Here is a 20,829-nt window from a genome sequence, read left to right as displayed (position 1 = left end):
CAAGTAACACTTGCACAAATTCAACTTGTAACCCCAATCTAGCCTAAGCATTACTGTTTTACTTTTACAATGTAAGATTCACACAGATCTAGAAAATAAATGGATTTGCAGCTATAGTATATTCTCCTTAACTGTTCCTATTTTTCATTCAAACTCTACTTTGGCAATCCTATCTTTAATATAAATGACCAAGCAATGAGTTTCCAAATGCTAGACTAGTGACAGATAATGTCATTTTTCATCCAAACACCAAAGTGAATGGCCTCTATCAAAATGAGTTCACTAACTTTATTTTACAAGCACCAAAATTTCAAATGCACATCTTTATGTACAAACAACAAAGGATGAAAATATATCTGTATGGCATCCACTTCAGAGAAATCCTATATAATAAAGCCCAGCAACCATAACGGTGTAACGACCAGAATGACCACTCGTACAGTCGCTAAGAGGTGCATTAACCACCTCTCAGTCCCTACCACCCCCAGCCCCACCCCCACCCCCCACCCCCCCCCCCCCCCACGCTGCAGGCTCTGATCGCTGGATGGTGAAAGGGAACCAGGGTGGGTGGTAGCAGGGCAGGGCGGGACTGGGGACTGGTGAGTGGATGGAAGACTGACCTCTTGCCCCCCCCCCCGCCCCCCCCGCCCAGTCCGCAGGGTCCGACTGCCAGATGGTGAATGGGGAACCGGGGTAGGTGGCAGCGGCAGGGCAGGACTGGGGACTGGTGAGGGAGTGGAAAATGGCCCTGATCGCGGGCTAGGCCTAGGGACCCTACCTGCACACGATTTCATGTGCTGGGCCTCTAGTTATTTATAAAAATGTGAATGCAACAAGGAAAATTATGATATATATTAAAATAGCAACACCTAAGAGAAAACAGTATTTTTTGCTTAAATCCATGATGGGAAATCACATCAAAAAAACAATGAAATGCAGTCCTTTGTCCTTTTAGTTCCTCTGAAACAGGCTTGTAGTTTAGGGGAGAGGACAGAGGGACAGAGACTCGAAAGCTGACTTAGAAGCCCTGGAGGCTCCATTGGATGACCTGGCTAGGTACCACTGACAGTTCTACTGGGATACTCAGAATACAGACTTACACTACAAAACTAATGATCATGTATATACTCAATGCCTTCTACACATCAGGTGTTTGGGGAGCAACTGGGGTCCTTTTTAAAAAATATATCTCTAGCCCATTAATGTGGCTCAGTGGTTGAGCATCGACGTATGAACCAGGAGGTCACTGTTCGATTCCTGGTTCGGACACAGGCCCCAGTTGCAGGCTCAATCCCCAGTAGTGGGTATGCACGAGGCAGCCAATCAATATTTCTCTCTCTCCCTCTCCTTTCCTCTCTCTCTAAAAACCAACAAAAACGTATTTTAAAATATATATATATTCTTGGTTGGTGATTCTGGATCTGGTCTATTCTAAATTAAAGATTCTTAATTTCTCATGTTGATCAAAATAATGAATTCTACTTAAGCAAAAAAAAAAAAAATCACTGGAGAAGAAAAGGTCTCACACTTTCTTTAAAAGGATGGGGGTAGGGAGAGTAGGTCTCTGTTATGAATTGAATGGTGGCTCCCCTAAAAAAAGTGTTCATATTCTAATCCCAAGTACCTCAGAATGTGACATTATTTGCAAATTGGGTCTTTATAGAGATAATCAAATTAAGATTATGTTCTTAAAGTGGGCTTTAATCCAATATAATTGGTGTCCTTATAAAGAGGAGAAATTTTTGGATACAGAGACAAGCACACATAGAGTGAAGATGATGTAAAGACGCACAGGGAGCAGCCCACCACATGACTGGAGTGGTGCACCTACAAGTCAATGAATGCCAAAAATTGCCAGCAAACCACCAGAATCTAGAAGGAGACAAGAAAGGATTTACCTACAGTTTTTAGAGTCAGTGTGGCCCTGTAGATACCTTGATTTTGGGTCTTCTGGTCTCCAGATCTGTGGGACAATAAATGTCTTGTTTTGAGTTGCAGCATTTTGTTATGGCAGCCCTGGTGAGCCCATAAGGCCCCCAAGAAATGAAAACAAAGAACTATAAAGCCTTGCTACTTACAGTGTGATCCTGGGACCAGCAGCACCTGCTCACCTGGAAACACCATGGGGTCCAGGACAGACCTACTGCCTCAGAATGAGCTCTTCAACTACCTTCCCAGGTGACTCCTATGCACATTCAACTTTGAGAAGCACTTCTATAGAGAAAGGGATGGCTAATGGCATGAATAGCAAACCTTGATTTGTAACTCAGAGAAAAAAAAAAAAAAAACAAGAGATAAAAATATTGCCAGAGGGCACATTTGAAATGCTATTTCAAGAAAGCTGGAGGCCCTAGGAGGCCCGTGGAATAGGAAGAAATGTGTGCGGTTAAGTAGATCTTCACCAGCAAAGACCAAGAATATGCCTAAGAAATACGCAGGGGCCTGGAATGGCCAAGAAAGAGGCAATAGGAGCAGACCCAGGATGACTTTGAGAAGGAGAAGCTAAAAGTGGGTTCAAAACCAGAGGAAATCTAAGAGGCAAGTGTTTGGCAAAGGACAGAGCTAAGAGCAGGCCCAGAGGAAGGGAGGCACATCTTCATTTGGCGTCTAAATAACCAGAGGGCTTGGGGGAGGGCTGGGGACACAGTAGGACTCTTGGCTATCACAGGCCTGTTACAACGCTTTTTCATTAATTCCTATAAAGTAAATTTTGTCCTATTAATTTTTTCCAAAAGCACTGAGCGAGGAGTGCTTACCAAGGGGAAGCCCTAACCTGTCTTCGGGCTTTTGCCCAGGTGCCCCAGTCAGAGCTGGAGCTGGTTGGCTCCCTCCAAAGCACACAGGCCTGACTCAAATTGGACCCGGTCATTTTCTGGGTTGTGGGCACTTGTTCAACACACACAGGAAGATCCCTAACATAAAATACGGGAGAAAATGATTGATCCCAGCTGAGATTTGGAACGAGGGATGAAAAATGCAAAGAATCTGTTCCAGATGGCAAAAGTTACAGAGACGAAAGCTCTCAATCTGAGGCTCAGTTTAGAGAGAGCTTTGAAGAGGAGAAAACTGGAATGAAATGCTCAGAGACTGAAACCAGCCTGACAAAGAGCTGAAATCGGTAAATCTTAGCAACTACCTTCTGCTCAGCAAGGCTACATCCCACTCTAGTGACAAAATTCTGACCAGTGTAAGTGGTCCACACAGTTTCAAATTGAGAGCTAGAGATTCTTTATCCTTGTCTTTTCCCACTTAGGGATATCACGGGCCAAAAACTAATATAATACAGTAATAAAAGAAAATTTGAATCTTTGCCTTCAAATAATCCACTCTCCAGTTTTTTCCCAAATTCTTAATTTTAAATCTCTCAAACAATAAGACAAATGAATGAGTCTTGCACAACCCTTTATTTAACTCTGAAAAAAAAATGAAATCATCCATCTATTTCTCATTCTTCACTTTATACCAATTAAAATATTCACTTGAGGTTTTTTTTTAATTTAAATGCACTCCAATAGAAAATTTGTTACAGAAATAATGTCTGTTTTATAGATTAGAGTGATTGTCGAAAACGGTTGTCAACAATTATTGCATATGAGCTTACTTGAGATTCTTATTTTGGGGAATAAGTAGGTGGGGTGATCAAAAAAATCTGTTTAACTGTTATGATGAACATTCTGAACAACCCACTTCGAGAGCAAATGAGATTGGCATATCAACACTTAATAACTATAACACAATGGCAAATAACTGAAAGACAGAAAGGAAAAACCCTCTGGAAATGCTATCTTCCACCACTCTCCCCCACACAACCACAGCCAAGATGCCTTCCATTTTTTTAAACACAGGAAACATTTTGTGAGACAAATGTAGAATAGGAAGAATTGTATCATGCTCTCAAGTCAACCAAATTCGAAATAAATCAGAAGTCACTGATACCCTTGTCCTGTTTCTTCCTCTCAGCTTGTCAATTTTCAAGGCCTAGTTTAAAATCTGCAGCCTTCCATGACCTCTCCCCCTGAATTTCCATTTTGTTCATTGTCTGAACCAATTGTCTGTTTCCTTTCATTGATGTACATTTCAATGTATATATGTATACATTTTGGAGAAAAGAAGGTGAATGTCTTCAGACATTGAGCCTGGAACCTTAACATTAAAACTAGATTATTAGTATACAAATATCAAACCACTGTGCTGTATACCTGAAACTAATATAATGTTTTACATCATTTATACCTCAACCAAAAAATTACCAATTGGATGTATAGTTTCAATAAACTATGTTACTTATACTTTTATTCAAAGACAAACTAGACTGTTGGTAGTACACTTATTATTTTAAACACTTAATTCAAATAGTACATGAGGGTTGAAGATCAAATAATGCATTTTAAGTAGAAAGACTGCCCCTAAAATGATCTACAAGCATCAGCCAGGTCCTGGCTTCTTGCAGCAAGTCTCATCAGGCATTTCTTTGCACATGAGGGAATTTCATTCCTCCCAACTCCTGGTACTAAAAATGGTCTCGGGATGACCAATTGTTTCTTCAAATGTTTAATTATCAAGAGGTTGACCGCTGCTTATGTGTACATGCCACGACTGAGCCTTCATTTACCATGGAAACCCGGGGTCATTCCGTGTTGAAGACACTTTTCTCAGAAAGTCCAACATGAGCCCAGTGTATGTCATAAAAAAAGTTTCCAGGTGGCCAACCTTGCCTTGACCAAATACTCCTACATAACTGTGGGCTTATGACTGAGCACTATCTCATCCCATGATCTCCAGACAATTGGAATGAAGCAGGGAAAAGTATGTCGGGCAAAATCATATGATGTATTTATTTCATATGGACACAGTTATAATGTTATAAGTAGATGTTCCACTCCAAATGGGCTCTTCAAAGCAGCTTGGATCATTACCTCCCCCTTCTTTATAAGGGGAAGCACGTGATTATTGCTAAGCCAGCTCCTTCTCTCTCTCTCTCTCTCTCTCTCTCTCTCTCTCTCTCTCTCTCTCTCTCCTCTCTCCCTCCCTCTGAAGCAAAAGTTCACATGTAACACTTGCATGAATGTTAAAAACAGCTCTGTGTTTTGTGAATTTTTTTACATTGCTTCATACCACCAGGCAGTCATTCCTGTCTGAAAACCTGATGAAATCATAATGATTCATAAGCTTTGATTAGAACAATTGAGTTATACACTTTTACAGGGGCAATAAGCCTATTATATAATCCAAATAAACATGTTTAAAAATACTAAAATAGCTGCACTCTTAACTAAATCTAACGTGTCAGAGACTCACACAGATTTCAGTCATATTTGACACACAAAAAATTTAAGTCAGGCTGGGCTGGTGTGGCTCAGATGGTTGAGCATCGACCTGTGAACCAGAAAGTCACAATTTGATTCCAGGTCAGGACACATGCCCAGGTTGTGGGCTCAATCTCCAGCAGGGGGTATGCAAGAGGCAGCCAATCAATGATTCTCATCATTGATGTTTCTATCTCTCCCTCTCCCTTCCTCTCTGAAACCAATAAAAATATTTTTAATTAAGTCAGTGCAAATGCATTGAACTAGGAAGTAACAGGCTCTGTTTCTTGGCATGAACAAAAAAAAATGAGGGTGACAATCTGTTAGGGATGTTTTGGATAAGAGGTGAGACTCTCATCTACCCATCTTCAAATTTCATGAAACCAAGATTCTAGCCCAGAGGGTCAAATGACTGCAAAGAAAAATAATGAGAGCTGATGAATCTGAAATAAAATTTCATTTTAAAGAATCAGGTCGGGGGAAATGTCATTTCAGGGGATCCAAAGGAAAGAAGGGAATGTTGACCAGAGTCCGTGGCCCAAATGAAGCAGAGAATTACATCCTGAGAAGCAAAAGAAAACTTAGAAGTTGTCCAATTCAATCTCTTCGTTGTGCAGATAAGAAAACCAAGTAAGACCTAACGGGTTTGGCTCGGTGGATAGAGTGTCAGCCTGCAGACTGAGGGGTCCCGGGTTCAATTCCAGTCAAGGGCATGTACCTTGGTTGCGGGCACATCCCCAGTAGGAGGTGTGCAGGAGGCAGCTGATCGATGTTTCTCTCCCATTGATGTTTCTAACTCTCTATCCCTCTCCCTTCCTCTCTGTAAAAAATCAATAAAATATATTTTAAAAAAAAGTAAACCAAGTAAGAAAAACACAATGATTGCCCAGCCAGTGTGGCTCAGCGGTTGAGCATCAACCCAAGAACCAAGAGGTCCCAGGTTTGATTCCCAGTCAGGGCACATGCCCAGGTTGCAGGCTCCATCCCCAGAAAGGATGTGCAGAAGGCAGCCTATCCATGATGTTTCTCATCAATGTTTCTATCTCTATCCCCTTCCCTTCCTCTCTCTTTAAAAATAAATTTAAAAATTTTTTTAAAAAAGAATATCACAATGATCTACCTAAATCCTTCTGATTATGAGTAAGAACACAAATGGAGCCCAAAGAACGCCACACCCAGTTCAGTTCTCTCTCTACCACATAAATGAAATTTAAAAGGAAAACTGGGACAGATGGCACCATTATTTAAATCTAATTATTATTGGGTTTCATTTAGGAAAACTGCATCTTTATATTTACTTAGTAATGTAACTAGATAAATTAACCTCGTCACCAAGTTAATTTCATTATTTCCAGGGCATGCATTTCGACTATTATCTACAGATCATTCTTTTTTAAAAAACATGGAAATTTCCCTATGACATACACATCGGGCTTGAACACCATTTTTTGTCATCCAATGCAAATGAGACAGAAAAATACATTGTTTTCCACTTTGCTAAGATGATGCCACCAACATAAAGGATCAAACTTCCAGCTTCTTTCTGACAATATTCAAATCTAACACTGATTTTCATCTCCGTTTGCCCCCTTGATTATTCATTACTTGGCACAAAAGAAACAGGCAATGTTTCTTCTCTCTCCCAAGGACATCTCTGAGCACAGAACACAGTGTATCTTACAAAATACCACATTGACTACAATTTAACCGGAACCCATGTGGTCCTGACATTTGCTGCTGTCCCTACTCTTCTTTGCAAGTGCCATCTCCAAAATTTACAATCTGTTGGAGAATATTTAATCCACAAATTTGCTCCAGGGACACTGGTGGCAAGAAACCTCCTTAATAATATATCATTTCTAGAATTCTCACAAAACCAAACTTCTCATCTTAGGAAAGCTTGTCAGCACTCAGGCTGCAAGCATCCAGGCAACAGTGGAATGAAACACAAGGTTGATCTTAAGGCAGCAGGGAAAAGATGATAAGAATGTAGGAGTCACTAAAATAAGTCAGACCCATGATCCATTTGCTTAAGCATGACTCTCACTACAACGCCAATTTAATCCAGAAGAATTGAGAGTTAGGAGAAGCGTAAATGTAGCAGCTTCTGGAGACACCCTTTTCATGTCTCCTGATGGCCTGATGTCCCCTTCTGGATCTGTTCCCCTATATCCATGGCCACGCTCAGAAATATTGCTTTTTGCACCCACAGCTCCCTTTTCCCACTGGGCATCATATCTTCTTGTTAGGAGAAATGTATTCACAATAAAATAAAAGAAAAGTATTTGTCTGAAATTGCAAGTGACTTGTAGCCAAACTTAACATGTTCACCTTCCAAGGATGTTTTGTTGATCTCCAAAGAGGAACTTGTTGATCCATAGCAATGTACTTCTAATGCTGGGATTTGGGCTAAGATGTCTGGGGGCTCAAAGGTCTTTTCAGCACTTTGGAAATTACACTAGAGTTTCCTTTATAAGTTGATACATTCAGCTCTAGGGTGGAACTAGAATAATGGAAACCACATGAATTTGGACTCAGGGCATTGGGGTGCTGGTTCTGGTTCCCCAAATTGAGAGCCACACACACAGCTTGTACTCCTTCTCCATTTATTCATTCATGAAATAAGTTTCAGAAAACATACCTCAAAGTCCTTTCACAGGGATCATGAGGCTGATATATATGCAAAGCATTTTACAAACATCAGTCACCTTAATTATCAAATTTTATTATTTTCTCATTGACATCAATCATTAGAGAAATATATCCTAGTGACTCTAGCTTTTTAAAGACTCTTAAAGTAGGGGTTGCAAAATTTGTCAGTAAAAAAGCCAGATAGTAAATAATGTTGGCTTTGTAGACCATCCAGTCTCATCAGCTATGCTGTCGTAAGGAGAAAGCACTCTTCTATGTGACCAAATGGACATGGCTGGATTTGGCTCACAGGTTGTGGTTTGCCAACCTCTCTTCTAAAGGCAAATTACCAAAATAGGGATAGATGTTCCTTACAAATATGAAGGACCCAAGGCATCTATTTTGAAACTAGCCATTCATTCTTTCACCTCTTAGAACAAACAATATACTTGACAGTACCCATTCCCTTAACTTTCATCCTAGCTACCACATAAACTAATTATCTAGGAAGCAGCTTATAAAGCAAACAGTGGAAATGATGTACATTTCTAAATAAGTGCAAGCCATTCTCTGTGGTCCCACACATTTGCAGGTATGTCCAGCTGACACCAAACCGCCACCCAACTCTCCTCATGGTCTCTCTCAAGTTGAGTGACAGGGGATGAGGCCTCTAAGGAGGCAAAGAGGAGAGGATGGCATAGGGTTTCTGGTGCAAGACTTACAGGCTGTGGCTCTCCTCCATTCCCATCATCACATCCTGTATCCCTACCCTGCCAGTTGTACCATTGGTAAGTGTTCATGACCATCCCTCTGGCTACTTGCTGCCCGTACCCTTTACTCCTTGCTCTGGACCTACCATTGCAGAGCTGCTGTTACTCTCTTTGCTCTAACCAGCAGGGAACTCTTAAAGAGCAGAATAAAGTATAACCAAAGTTATTTTTAGGTCCTCTGAAATTGTTTGAGCTAAATCAGTGTGTCTACCTCAGCCACCCCAAAACAATGGCATGTTAATGGCCAGGGTGCCTCCCACCTTCTGGCCTCCACCCTGTCCTCTTCGATCCTTCCTCAATTGGTTCCTGGCACAAACTGTCACCAGGCTCACACAGAAAAACACACAAAGAAAAATGAAATCTAAAAATCGTCCCAGCTCTATATGTGTTGCAGTCTTCAAGAGTCCACATGCAGCATTACCTTGTATGCATGTCCCTCCAATTCAGAAGGTGTAGTGCTTTTCTTTCACTCACTTTACCTCTGTCTGTGTGAGAACCTAATGGCTGTGGATAGGTGCTGAGATGGAAGGCAGTCCAGACAGACTTTGTTTTACAAATAAATACAAAGCTGAGATCCTGTGCTGTGCCTTCTCTCCCCAGGCCGTCAGGCTTATAATTCTTCTACCTCCTGACCTAATCTTTCTTGAAGTTTCATTAATTCTCAGTCCTATGTCTTTCCACAGCCCATCCTTCCTCTCCAAACCTACCACTGCTACATGGGCTTTTTATCGAGCACCTGGAACATTATTCTTCTAACTGATCTCTCTTGCTTCGCAGTTTCCCCCACTTCATATGCCCTCCAACATTCGAAAGTTTTATCTAAAACACCAATCTGTCTCTTTGGCAGGAATGTGGCTGGGGAACACCATCATAACAAGCGGAAGGACTAGTTAAAATACATATTCCTGAGCTCTACTAACCCACAATCTAGAATGGGGTTTGGGTATCTGAATTTCTTCACTTCTTAAACCCTCTGCTCCTCACCCAGCAATTCTCTTGTGAACTTAAGTGTGTTGAGAATCACTGGCTTAGAGGAAAAGATCCAACCTCTAAAGATGACCTCCAACTCTTATTTCATAGCCACACGGTGTCAAACTGGTCCATTCACTGATTTTCCTACCCTCATTGACCTTGTGGAAATGTGATAGAACTGGTTGTCATGGTAGCTGAATGTTTCTCCAGGTTTTTTCTGGAAACCTATGCTTAGACTCTCAGGGGTGCTGTTTGTTTCTTACTTTTGGAGGAGGGAGGTTCCCTCCCAGAAGCCTAGGCACCAAACTACAACCCCCACCCCCGTACTCTCATACAGCTTCCAACATGTGGATGAAAGGTGGCCAATTGTGGGAGGACATGGAACCTGAGACATGAGCTGTGTCCTTCCAGCTGCACTCTGTTGGCATTAAGTGGGAAGGCTGATGGTAAGAAGGGTGACTTCATCAAAATACTGCATTCACTATATCTCAAGCTCCTCTCAGGGCAGGGACAGGGTCTGTGTCCCCAAGAATTAGGTTAATGACTGGCTCAATAAGGATTTGCAGAAAGAAAGAAAGAAGGGAGGGAGAGAGGGAGGGAGGGAGGGAGGGAGGGAGGGAGGAAGGAAGGAAGGAAGGAAGGAAGGAAGGAAGGAAGGAAGGAAGGGAGTCCCAGACTCAGGGAGAGACTGAGTTGAATACCTTAAAGGAATTTTTGTTATTCACAGGCATGATTTTACTATTTTTATGATTATTATTTATTTTAGAGAGAGAGAGAGAGAGAGAGAGAGAGATGGATTGTTTGCCTCCCACACATGCCCTGACTGGGGATTAAACTTACAACCTGAGCATGTGCCCTGATTAGGAATCGAACCCATGACCCTTCAGTGCACGGAAGGATGCTCCAACCAACTGAACCACACTAGCCAGGGCCACAGGCATGATTTTTGACAGAGTAATTCAACACATCTGCTTGTTGGTTTGCTCTTTGGAAACAAGATTCTGGAAAAGATTGAGTATAAGAAATAGTATGAATTATACTGTCTTTCAGTGATTATTCCCTCTGTGATTTCACTATTAACCAAAGCCAATAAATAGTACCCTTCTCATTTATTCATTATTCCTACTGTTGAAATTACGACAAGGCCCCAACATAACAGCTTCCCTCTATCATCATTTTGGACAAGTAGAACATTCCTTATAAGCACATGGATGTGTGGGCGTGGGTCTGTGGTGCGTGGATCATGGAGGCCTGGAAAAAGTAATACTTTGAAACTCAAAAAGCCAACTGCACCTATTTCAGCAAATTGGAAATTGATGGTGTGTAACTCTGAAGGCCTAGCAGTAGCTATTATTTCCATCCAGGCTATTATTAACGGGTAATATTTTCTCTAGTAAACATTCAATTACCATAGCAACAGGAGTCATGTCATATGGACACAGGGCTCCCTGGCTGTGCCAAGAAAATGAATGGCGTTTTAAATAAATTTTAGAAAATGCAAGCAGACTTGCCAAAAATATTTTTTAAATACCAAACTCAATTTTTACTTGAGACAAAGGAAGGAAGAGAACTCTCATAAAGTGGAAACTTCACATACCCCACTTTTGTTATTCTGAATCTAGTGCCTTCTCAGCAAATACAGAAGAGCCTCTTCTCCTATCTGAGTCTGCCCTCCCCAGTGCTCCAGGTGCTGTCTCATGTCCCCTTCTCATGTACTTATTGACCATGTAAATTTTGCTTCCAAATCCTCTAGCTTCAATCTATTCTCCCACTGCTTCTTCCCATTCATATTTTTTGAATAGTCTCTTGTACTGACATTCAGTGTGCATGCAAACCATAATCATAAGAATACAGCTCAATAAAGTAACTCAAAATGAATGCACTATGTCTCCACTACGAGGTCAAGAAATAGAATGCAACAGTACCCAGAAAATCTCCCTATGCCCTAGTCCATATACTATTCCTCTTGCCCTAAAGGAAACCACTATAAATTAATTTTTCTTGTGTTTGAAATAGATAGAAATTAACTTTGATGGTATGTACTCTTAATGTCTAGGTTTATCCCTCTAAAATATAGTCAATAGAATCATCTGGGTTATATGCAATAAACTTAAGCTCATTTGATTATTGTATTAGTTTCCTAAGGCTACTATAACCACAAACTGGGTGGCTTAAAAAAATGTATTGTCTCACAAATTTAGAGGCTAGAAGTCCAATGTCAAGGTGTCAGCAGGGTTGATTCCTTGTGGGGGAAGATCTACTCCATGCCTCTCTCCCAGCTTTTGGTGGTTTCTTGGCAATCTTTGGTCTTATAGATGTATCATTGTGCTCTCTGCCTTCATGTTCACATGTCATTCTCCCTGTGTATATCTCTTTCCAAGCCTTTTTTTTTTTTAATAAGGACACCAGTCATATTGGGTTGGGGGCCCAATCTATTCCAGTATGATTTCACCTGCAATGACCATATCCTATATAATAAAGACATAATATGCAAATTGACCATCACTCCAACACAAGATGGCCGCCCCCATGTGGTCAAAGATGGCCACCCCCCTGTGGACACAAGATGGCCACCACAAGATGGTCGACAGGAGAGGGCAGTTAGGGATGACCAGGCCTGCAGGGGAGGGCAGTTGTGGGCGATCAGGCCTACAGGGAGGGCAGTTGGGGGTGACTGGGCTGGCAGGGGAGGGCAGTTGGGGTCGACCAGGCCTGCTAGGGAGGACAGTTAGGGGTGACCAGGCTGGCAGGGGAGGGCAGTTGGGGGCAATCAGGCCCACAGGGGAGCAGTTAGGCATCGATCAGGTTGACAGGGGGTGATTAGTGGGTGATCAGGCTGGCAGGCAGAAGTGGTTAGGGGCAATCAGGCAGGCAGGCAAGTGGTTGGGAGCTAGCAGTCCTGGATTATAAGAGAGATGTCCCAGATTGGAGAGGGTGCAGGCTGGGCTGATGGACACACCCTCCACACACACACACACACACACACACACACACACACAAATTTCATACACCAGGCCTCTAGTATCCAAATAAAATCACATTCTGAGGTTCTGGGAGTTAGGACTTCAACATATGAATTTGGAGAGAAATACACTGAAAGCTATAACAAGTGCTATAAAGTATTCCATTGTATAAATATACCACAATTTATTTATTCATTGTACTTCGGTGGATATTTAAAAATTCCCAAATTGGGCTCTGTGATGATAGGACCAGGTTTGATCCTTGACAAAATAGTTAAAAAGGATGAAGTTTATCTCTGATCTTGCTCATTTCCCCATTCTAGGCTTTCCACGGCATATTGGAATACCTTCTTCTAATTATTTTTAATCGTCACTCAAGGATATTTTTCCCATTTATTTTTGTAGAGAGTGTGGAAGGGAGGGAGAGAAAGGGAAACATCGATATGAGAGAGACACATTAATTAGTTGTACTTAGTTGCCTCCCACATGCATCCCAACTAGAGCCAGGATTGAACCTGCAACCCTTTGACTGGAATTGAACCCAAGATCCCTTCGGTCCACAGGCCAGTGCTCTAACCACTGAGCACTGGCCAGGGCTAGAATACCTTTCTTCTCTGATGGTTTCTATCCTGTTCAAGCTGCTTAACAACTCATAGCAAGAAGACATTTGCTTATTTGGTCTTCGGAAGTTACTCTTCTGCCTAAGCTTCCCTGCAGAAGGAGATTCCAGAAGACCAGAGTGCATTTACACTTAATTAAATGGGTCTCTAGACTCTAACTCCAGGATGTGGGAAATATTTGGAGGAAGCTTGGCATGAGTTGTTTCCAAATCACACAGAAAAACCCACGGAGGCTTTCATTACACAAATATGACCCAGATAGAGTGTGTTAATAGAGATCACGGGATAAAATGGTAATAGATGCATCAGCCACTGCCACAGTCATGCTGCACCAAAAAACAACCACTTCAAATGTCAGTCGCTTGCAACAACGATAATTTCTTCTCATAAGCCTGAGTGTCAGCTACAACTTGGCTAAACCTGGCTAGATTCCTGATCCAAGCCGTAGGACGGGTTCAAGTGGGCTCGACATGTGTTTGTTCTGGGGCCCAAATTTCAAAGGCAAGAAAGACAAGGTTAGTGTGTAAACACATCTGAGACGGAGGGGACGAGAGCTCCGATTCTTTGTCCCTGACCAGATGGTTTTCTCAGATCAGCTGAGGATTTCCAGACTGGACAGCTTTCCACTCTAATGAACTGACAAGATACAATGGTGGGAGTATTAACCGGGTAGAGCTGCCATAACAAATACCACAAACTGGGTGGCTTAATCAACAGAAATTTATTGTCTCACAATTTTGGAGGCTTGAAGTTCAATAGTAAGGTGTTGACAAGGTTGGTTTCTTCTGAGGCCTCTCTCCTTGGCTTGTCTTCTCCCTGTGTCTTCACATTGTCTTCCCTCTGTGTGTGTCTGTGTCCAAATTTCTTCTTCTTATAAGGACACCAGTCATACTGAATTAGGGTCCAATCAAATGACCTCGTTTAAACTTAATTACCTCTATAAGGACCTGATTTCCAAATATGGTTACCTTCTGAGGCCCTAGGGGTTAGGATTTGTAGGGGTTAGCCTATGCTTTGGAATCAGTCAGAGGTGGGTTTGAATTCTGCATTTACCACCTACAAACTGGCTGACCAACTTTCCAAATTCTCCAAGCCCCAGTTTTCTGGTGTCCAACATTGGAGATCACAATATCGCCTCGGCAGATTGTAGGAATAAATGCAATCATATAAAGTAGCTATCACAGTATCTGCCACAGTGCTTTAAAATTCACAAATAACAATTACTGTTCCTGTTACTTTATTATTAAAATGTTCTAACAAAGCACACTCTAAGTCACGTACTTCATACAACATATCGTTGGTGTATAAAGTAATGTAATATAAAAATCACTTAGCAGTATCCATGAAAATGATATGCCTTCATGTGTAGGCCAGCAGCAACCCTTAAATACTTGTATGTGTTTTAGTAAAAAACTTGTCCTTTAAAAAAATGTGCTTCCTTAGTCTTTCCCTAAGAAGGTCTTCTGAGCTAGCTGTGCACGATACTACATTGATTTGCAGCTGAACACACTAAGACACATGGGCTCTTAGTGATTTGACTGTCCACGCGGTGTTGGTGGAGGATGAGCTACTACTAGAATCCACTGTTTTCATACCAGCTTGGCTCACAGCTCTTACTCCTTTCTGTGCTTTGATGGTCATATACAGTTTGATTGGAAAGTTACACTGTAATTTCACAGGGATTACATGCTCCTGAAGATCATTTTGAAAGTAAATATTTTGAAACCAAAGATAATCATTGTTATACGACCACAATCCTTTTTCTGATGCCATAGTCTCCACCAAGAATTTAACCAAGCTAAAGCTACACTTCAGAGTCTCGGTAGCTGGCTCTAGGCTCTGATCCGCATTTCTGGGACTCTAATCCCATCAGGCTATCTGGAGACGAATTACTGTTTCCTAGCCTCTGGAAGAATCTCTATCCCTTCCACTTAAGCTTACATACAAAGAAAGCTCTCCCAGTGGTCTGGACATGAGTACTCTCAAACATAACACGCTAAGATGAGTCAGAAGAGAGAGGCTTTGCATGATAAGGCATTCAAAAGTGGAACATCGTGTCCAGAAGCTCTGAAATGTACTCCTGATACTAGACATTCCAAATTGCTCTGCTCTGGTTAGACACGTCCTACTTGTTTGGCTACATTTTCTTTAAGAACAACTCCAGGTTCAAAAATTCTCTACTCTCGGTTGTAGCTCTGAGCTACCTCTACCTAATAACTCTACAGGGCAACTCATATTTGTGGTCTCCCTTAATTCTCTATTGACAAATAACTCAATAAACTATAGTATTAAACAGGAAATAAACAGGTTATAATGACTCCTGTTCTAGGTAATCCACATTTCATACATGTTCAAATCTGCCTGGAATTTTTATAAAAAGTGATAAAGTTTAGATTATGCTCACTTTTAGACCTACAGAGTGAATAAGCAAATTTTCACCCACAGACTATCCTGCTTGCCCATCAGTCTCAGAGTAAATTACACAAGACTAGAATCTTGATGGTCCCATCTGTCTTTGGCATTTGACAATAAATTTTTCCAGAGTCACAAGACAAAATGTGACATTCTTTTTAGATGTTTGCAGTTTAAATTTCTTCAATCTCTGTCATTTATGTCTCAGAATCCTGTCTCACTCTTCTGTGGTCATGTGGTAAAACTCATCTGGAACATTTAATGTTTATATTGACTTGTCTTTTTATTCCATTTTCACTCTTTGGTGTAAAAGCAAAGCTCTTCTGGGTGTAATCATGTTTTTCATCCTTTTCATGGCAATGGTTTATAGAAACAGAAATGATAGCAGTTCCTTATTCACATTTCCCAATAAACTTGTCATCAAAACCTCTCAAAGAGCTCTCATTCATCACTTGTAGTCATTTCTTCCATGCAAATGAGGAGGCCTTGCAATGACTTGAGTTGAGCTTGCAATGGATTCAATGGCAAAATCTAACATAATATTGTGTTGTTTTTCAAAGAATTGAGGATGTCCCTCCATAATGCCTGGTTATTGATAACACTAGGGGATCAGACTTTCCTAAAGAAGGGACGAATGTGAGAAGGCATCTCCTATTTGAAGCAGGAAACAAAGAAGAAAACAACCCCCCCAAAAAAACCCACACACACAGATTGTCTTGTTTTGTTCCCTAACAGACTTAGGAAAAATATAATTTAGGTTTAACAATTTACATTGAGAAAGATAAGTATCACATGATCTCACTCAACAAAACAACCTGATGAACAAAATAGATGCAGAGATCTAGAAGCATGGAACAGACTGATGAATCTCAGAGGGAAGGTGGGGGTGAGGAGTGGGTGTGGAGAGATTAACTGGGGAACTTTTATGCATATATGCATAGCCTAGGGACATAGACCATAGTGTGGTGAAGCCTGGGAGGGGAAGGTGTGGGGTGAAAGGGATCAATGGGAAAAAGATGAGGACATCTTAATACTTTCAACAATAAAGACAAATTTAAAAAATAAATTAAAAGCACCCAAAATACCAAAACTCAGTAATACTAAGCATTAATAAGGATATATATAATATTTTTTTAAAAAAACAATTAACATGGTGCTCATTTGAATCTGGTCAACCGTGTCTTGAATAATGAACTATCGAAATCAAGAGATAATAAACAGTATAAAGAATCAATATTAAAAGTTAAATCCTCGCATGCTTGTGGATGTGTGCCTGTGTGTGCTTTCTTCAAATGGGCAAACCAGCTTGTACTTTGTTTCCTCTGAAACCTGCTTTGGCACAGTTTTTTGCCCTTTCAGAACTCCGGATAAGCTACTTAGGTGGGATTTCTGGATTGGTTGCTGGAAATGTGATCCCAATCTGCCCCCTGATTTCCTGTGTAACCTGGAGACCTTAATCTCTGTACCCTGTTTCCTCATCAGTAACTTTATTCAAATGTGGCAGGATGGGGGAGTCATGCTAAGGTCAAGAGGGTAAAGGGGGGTAGACAAGGGATAACTTTTTTTAAGAGTTGTAAGTAGATTCCCTGAATATCTCATTAAGTCTGAATGGGCCACACATTTTTGCTGGGAGAATTCATTCTTAAAAGCAAGAAAGAGAAACGGTTTTGTAGGTACATCTATCTCTATATCCCAAAACCATTGTAATTTCCCTTAAAGTTAGGCTCTGAATACTATTCAGAATGAAGGAGGAGTGGGATACATTTCTACATATCTATGACCCTCACTCCCCAGTTAAAACCACTAAACCATGAGGTTGTAAGCAGAGGGACAAAAGTGAGAATGTTATTTAAATCAGTATAGCTTTCTCCATGTGACTGTGAAACAGTGGGTTTTCAACCCTGGCCATGCATCAGAGTGTTTTCTAGATCTTTTGAAAAATAGAAATGTTTGAACTTCTTACTTAAACTACTGAATCGGAATTTCTGGGTAATTTTGGTAAGCAGACAAAATTGGAAAATATTTAGTTAGGCCTGCAGGATTCTGATTCTTTGGCAACTTATAAAACACATTCTAATCACTGACTGCCATTTTTTTCTTGCTCATTTTTAAAACATTAAATAGACATAGTCTGAATTAAGCATCTGAGTTTACATTAAATATTCATAGTAGCTACTTTCCTGCCTAACATTGTCAAAAAAAGTTATCTGTATTTCAAATCCCTTTCACCCCATCAAGTGGACAGTAAGCAGAACCTCAGCCTTTGAAAATATCTTCCTCTGAGTCAAGATGTCTCACCCTTAAACTAGACCACCAACTTAAACCATACACAAAAATAAACTCAAAATGGATAAAGGACTTAAACGTAAGATGGGAAACCATAAAAATCTTAGAGGAATCCATAGGCAGCAAAATATCAAACATATGTTTAGTAATATCTTTACCAATACAGCTCCTAGGACAATGGAAACTAAGGAGAAAATAAACAAATGGGACTACATTAAAATAAAAAGCTTCTGCACAGCAAAGAAACCATCAACAAAACAAGAAAGCCCACCACATGGGAGGACATATTTGCCAATGTTATCTCTGATAAGAGTTTAATCTTCAAAATTTACAGGGAACTCATACACTTAACAAAAGGAAGATAAATAATCCAATCAAAAAATAGGCAAAGGGTCTAAATAGACACTTTTCAAAAGAGGACATACAGAAGGCCAACAGACAAATGAAAACATGCTCAAAGTCACTAATCATCCAAGAGATGCAAATCAAAACAACAATGAGGTACCATCTCACACCTGTCAGAATGGTTATCATCAACAAATCAACAAACAAGTGCTGGAGAGGATGCGGAGAAAAAGGAACCCTCGTGCACTGCTGGTGGAAATGCAGACTGGTGCAGCCACTGTGGAAAACAGTATGGAGTTTCCTCAAAAAATTAAAAATGGAATTTCCATTTGACCCAGTGATGCCACTTCTAGGAATATATCCCAAGAAACCAGAAACACCAATTGTACAGCACAATTTACAATAGCTATGATTTTGAAACAGCCTAAATGCCCATCAGCAAATGAGTGGATTAAAAAATACTGTGGTACCTCTACACAATGGAATACTACACTGCTGTAAAAAAAGAAGGAACTCACTATTGGCAACAGCATGGTTGGACCTGGAGAGCATTATGCTAAGCAAAATAAGCCAGTTGAAGAAAGATAAGTATCACATGATCTCACTCATTTGTGGAATATAATGAACAACATAAACTGATGAACAAAAATAGATCCAGAGACACAGAAGCATCGAACAGACCGTCAAACCTCAGAGGGAAAGCAGGGCAGGGAGGGGGGAGGAGGATGGCCAGGGAGGGGTCAAAGGGGGGGGAAAGGAGACATATGTAATACTTTAATCAATAAAGAATAAAAAAAATTTTTGAAAAGATGTCTCACCCTTGGCATTACTGGTATTTTGAGTCAAATATTTCTTTGTTGTGAAGGGATGTCCTGTGCATGTTAAAATGTTCAGCTGCATCATTGGCCTGTACCTACTAGATGCCAAGAGCACACTTCCTCCCCTGGTTTTGACAACCATAAATGTCTCCAATCACTACAAAGTGTCCCTTAGTGGGCAAGAGTCAGCCCCAGAGGAGAACCACTGCTTTGTATGAAAGGCGAATTGAACTGAATTGAATTGAATTGAATTAAACATTTCTCACCCATCAAGCTTTCCTTGGCTTGAATCTCACATCCCTGAGGGAACCAATGATCTGCTCTAACACCAATGGGAACGAGTTCTCCCTACTCCTCCCATCATGTGGCTATACCTATCAATTACCACCTCTATTCCTACTCTCCCTGCTCCCTCTAACGGGGAGAGGTAACTACTAGTCACTGCTCCATTCTACCATCTCTAAGGCAATAACAGAGGCTTTTCTCCTTCCACTGGCCTCTTCTGTGAAGACATCCCCTCCAAGTCATGTCCAACTCGGGAGTTAGCTGCTAGAGGCTCTACACTTCAGGCTTCACTGTGACCTTAGCACAGTGATTTGATGGCCCTAGATAAAGAGTAAATTGTCTTCCCTAGGAGGCATAATAATATCTGCATGCTTAGTTATTTATCATTGTAAGTTTTCATTTCTTTTATCATAGTCTTCTCCCAGTCATTGAAATAACAGTGAGGGCTTTCTTTATGCAATCCTGGACAGAGAGTTGGGATCAGAATTACTTGAATCACTGCATAGATTTTTGTACATTTATGGCAGAAGCAAATATCATGAAAGCCAAGACAATAATTAAGCCCATCTTAGGACTTGAATTACTTCCAAGAAATAAGAAGGAAAATGGGAAAGAGAGAATACTAAATTGGCTAAACTTAAATGCTAAATTGATAATTATTGGAAAATCAAGGTTTCCTTAACAAGCAGCAAAGAGGCTGTTATAGTCAGGCTTGGGCATAGAGACGCTATTTTTTAAATCACTTTTCTGTAGGTGAGAATTTGTAACTTTTCATGACCCCCCCATCTACCATTTTCACTGCGGACAGAAGCCTCTGAGCCACCCAGATGTTCTTCCACTTGTGCTTGAGCCACCATATTTCCATAATTTGATTAAGACTTTTTAGTGCCCAAAATCGTTAATACAAAATAAAACTTTTGAGTGCACAAAATGCTTTCTTGTACATTGTCCAAGTAATTATCTCCATTTTACAAAGAAGAACCAAAGGAAGAGAAAGTAATTTGCTTAAAGTTAATAGACGACAATTCTCCAACTAACACGTAGAGTCGCTTATTCTGAGCATAGTTTACTGTGTAATGTAGTCTGGCAGCTTACCATCCCCAAGTGTCCTCTGGCTGACAGGAAATGGTTTTGTGAGTGTCTTAGATTATAAGATAGCTGAAGCAGAGGACCGCCTTTCAATGTTTGTTCGTCTGCACTGTGTGGTACACAACAGAACAATATTGCAAGGAGCACAGACAGCAGTTAGATCTCTGATATGATGAAAGTGCTGTGGTTGGCTTCTCACATCCATTTTTTTTTTTTAATACACAAGATTTTCTTTTTTTAATATATTTTATTGGTTTTTTACAGAGAGGAAGGGAGTGGGATAGACAGTTAGAAACATTAATCAGCTGCCTCCTGCACACTCCCTACTGGGG

This window comes from Myotis nattereri (assembly GCF_964212035.1).
Source record: "Myotis nattereri genome assembly, chromosome: 3".
NCBI lineage: Eukaryota > Metazoa > Chordata > Mammalia > Chiroptera > Vespertilionidae > Myotis > Myotis nattereri.
The sequence above is the reverse complement of the archived record's forward strand: the minus strand, read 5'-3'. Positions refer to the sequence as shown.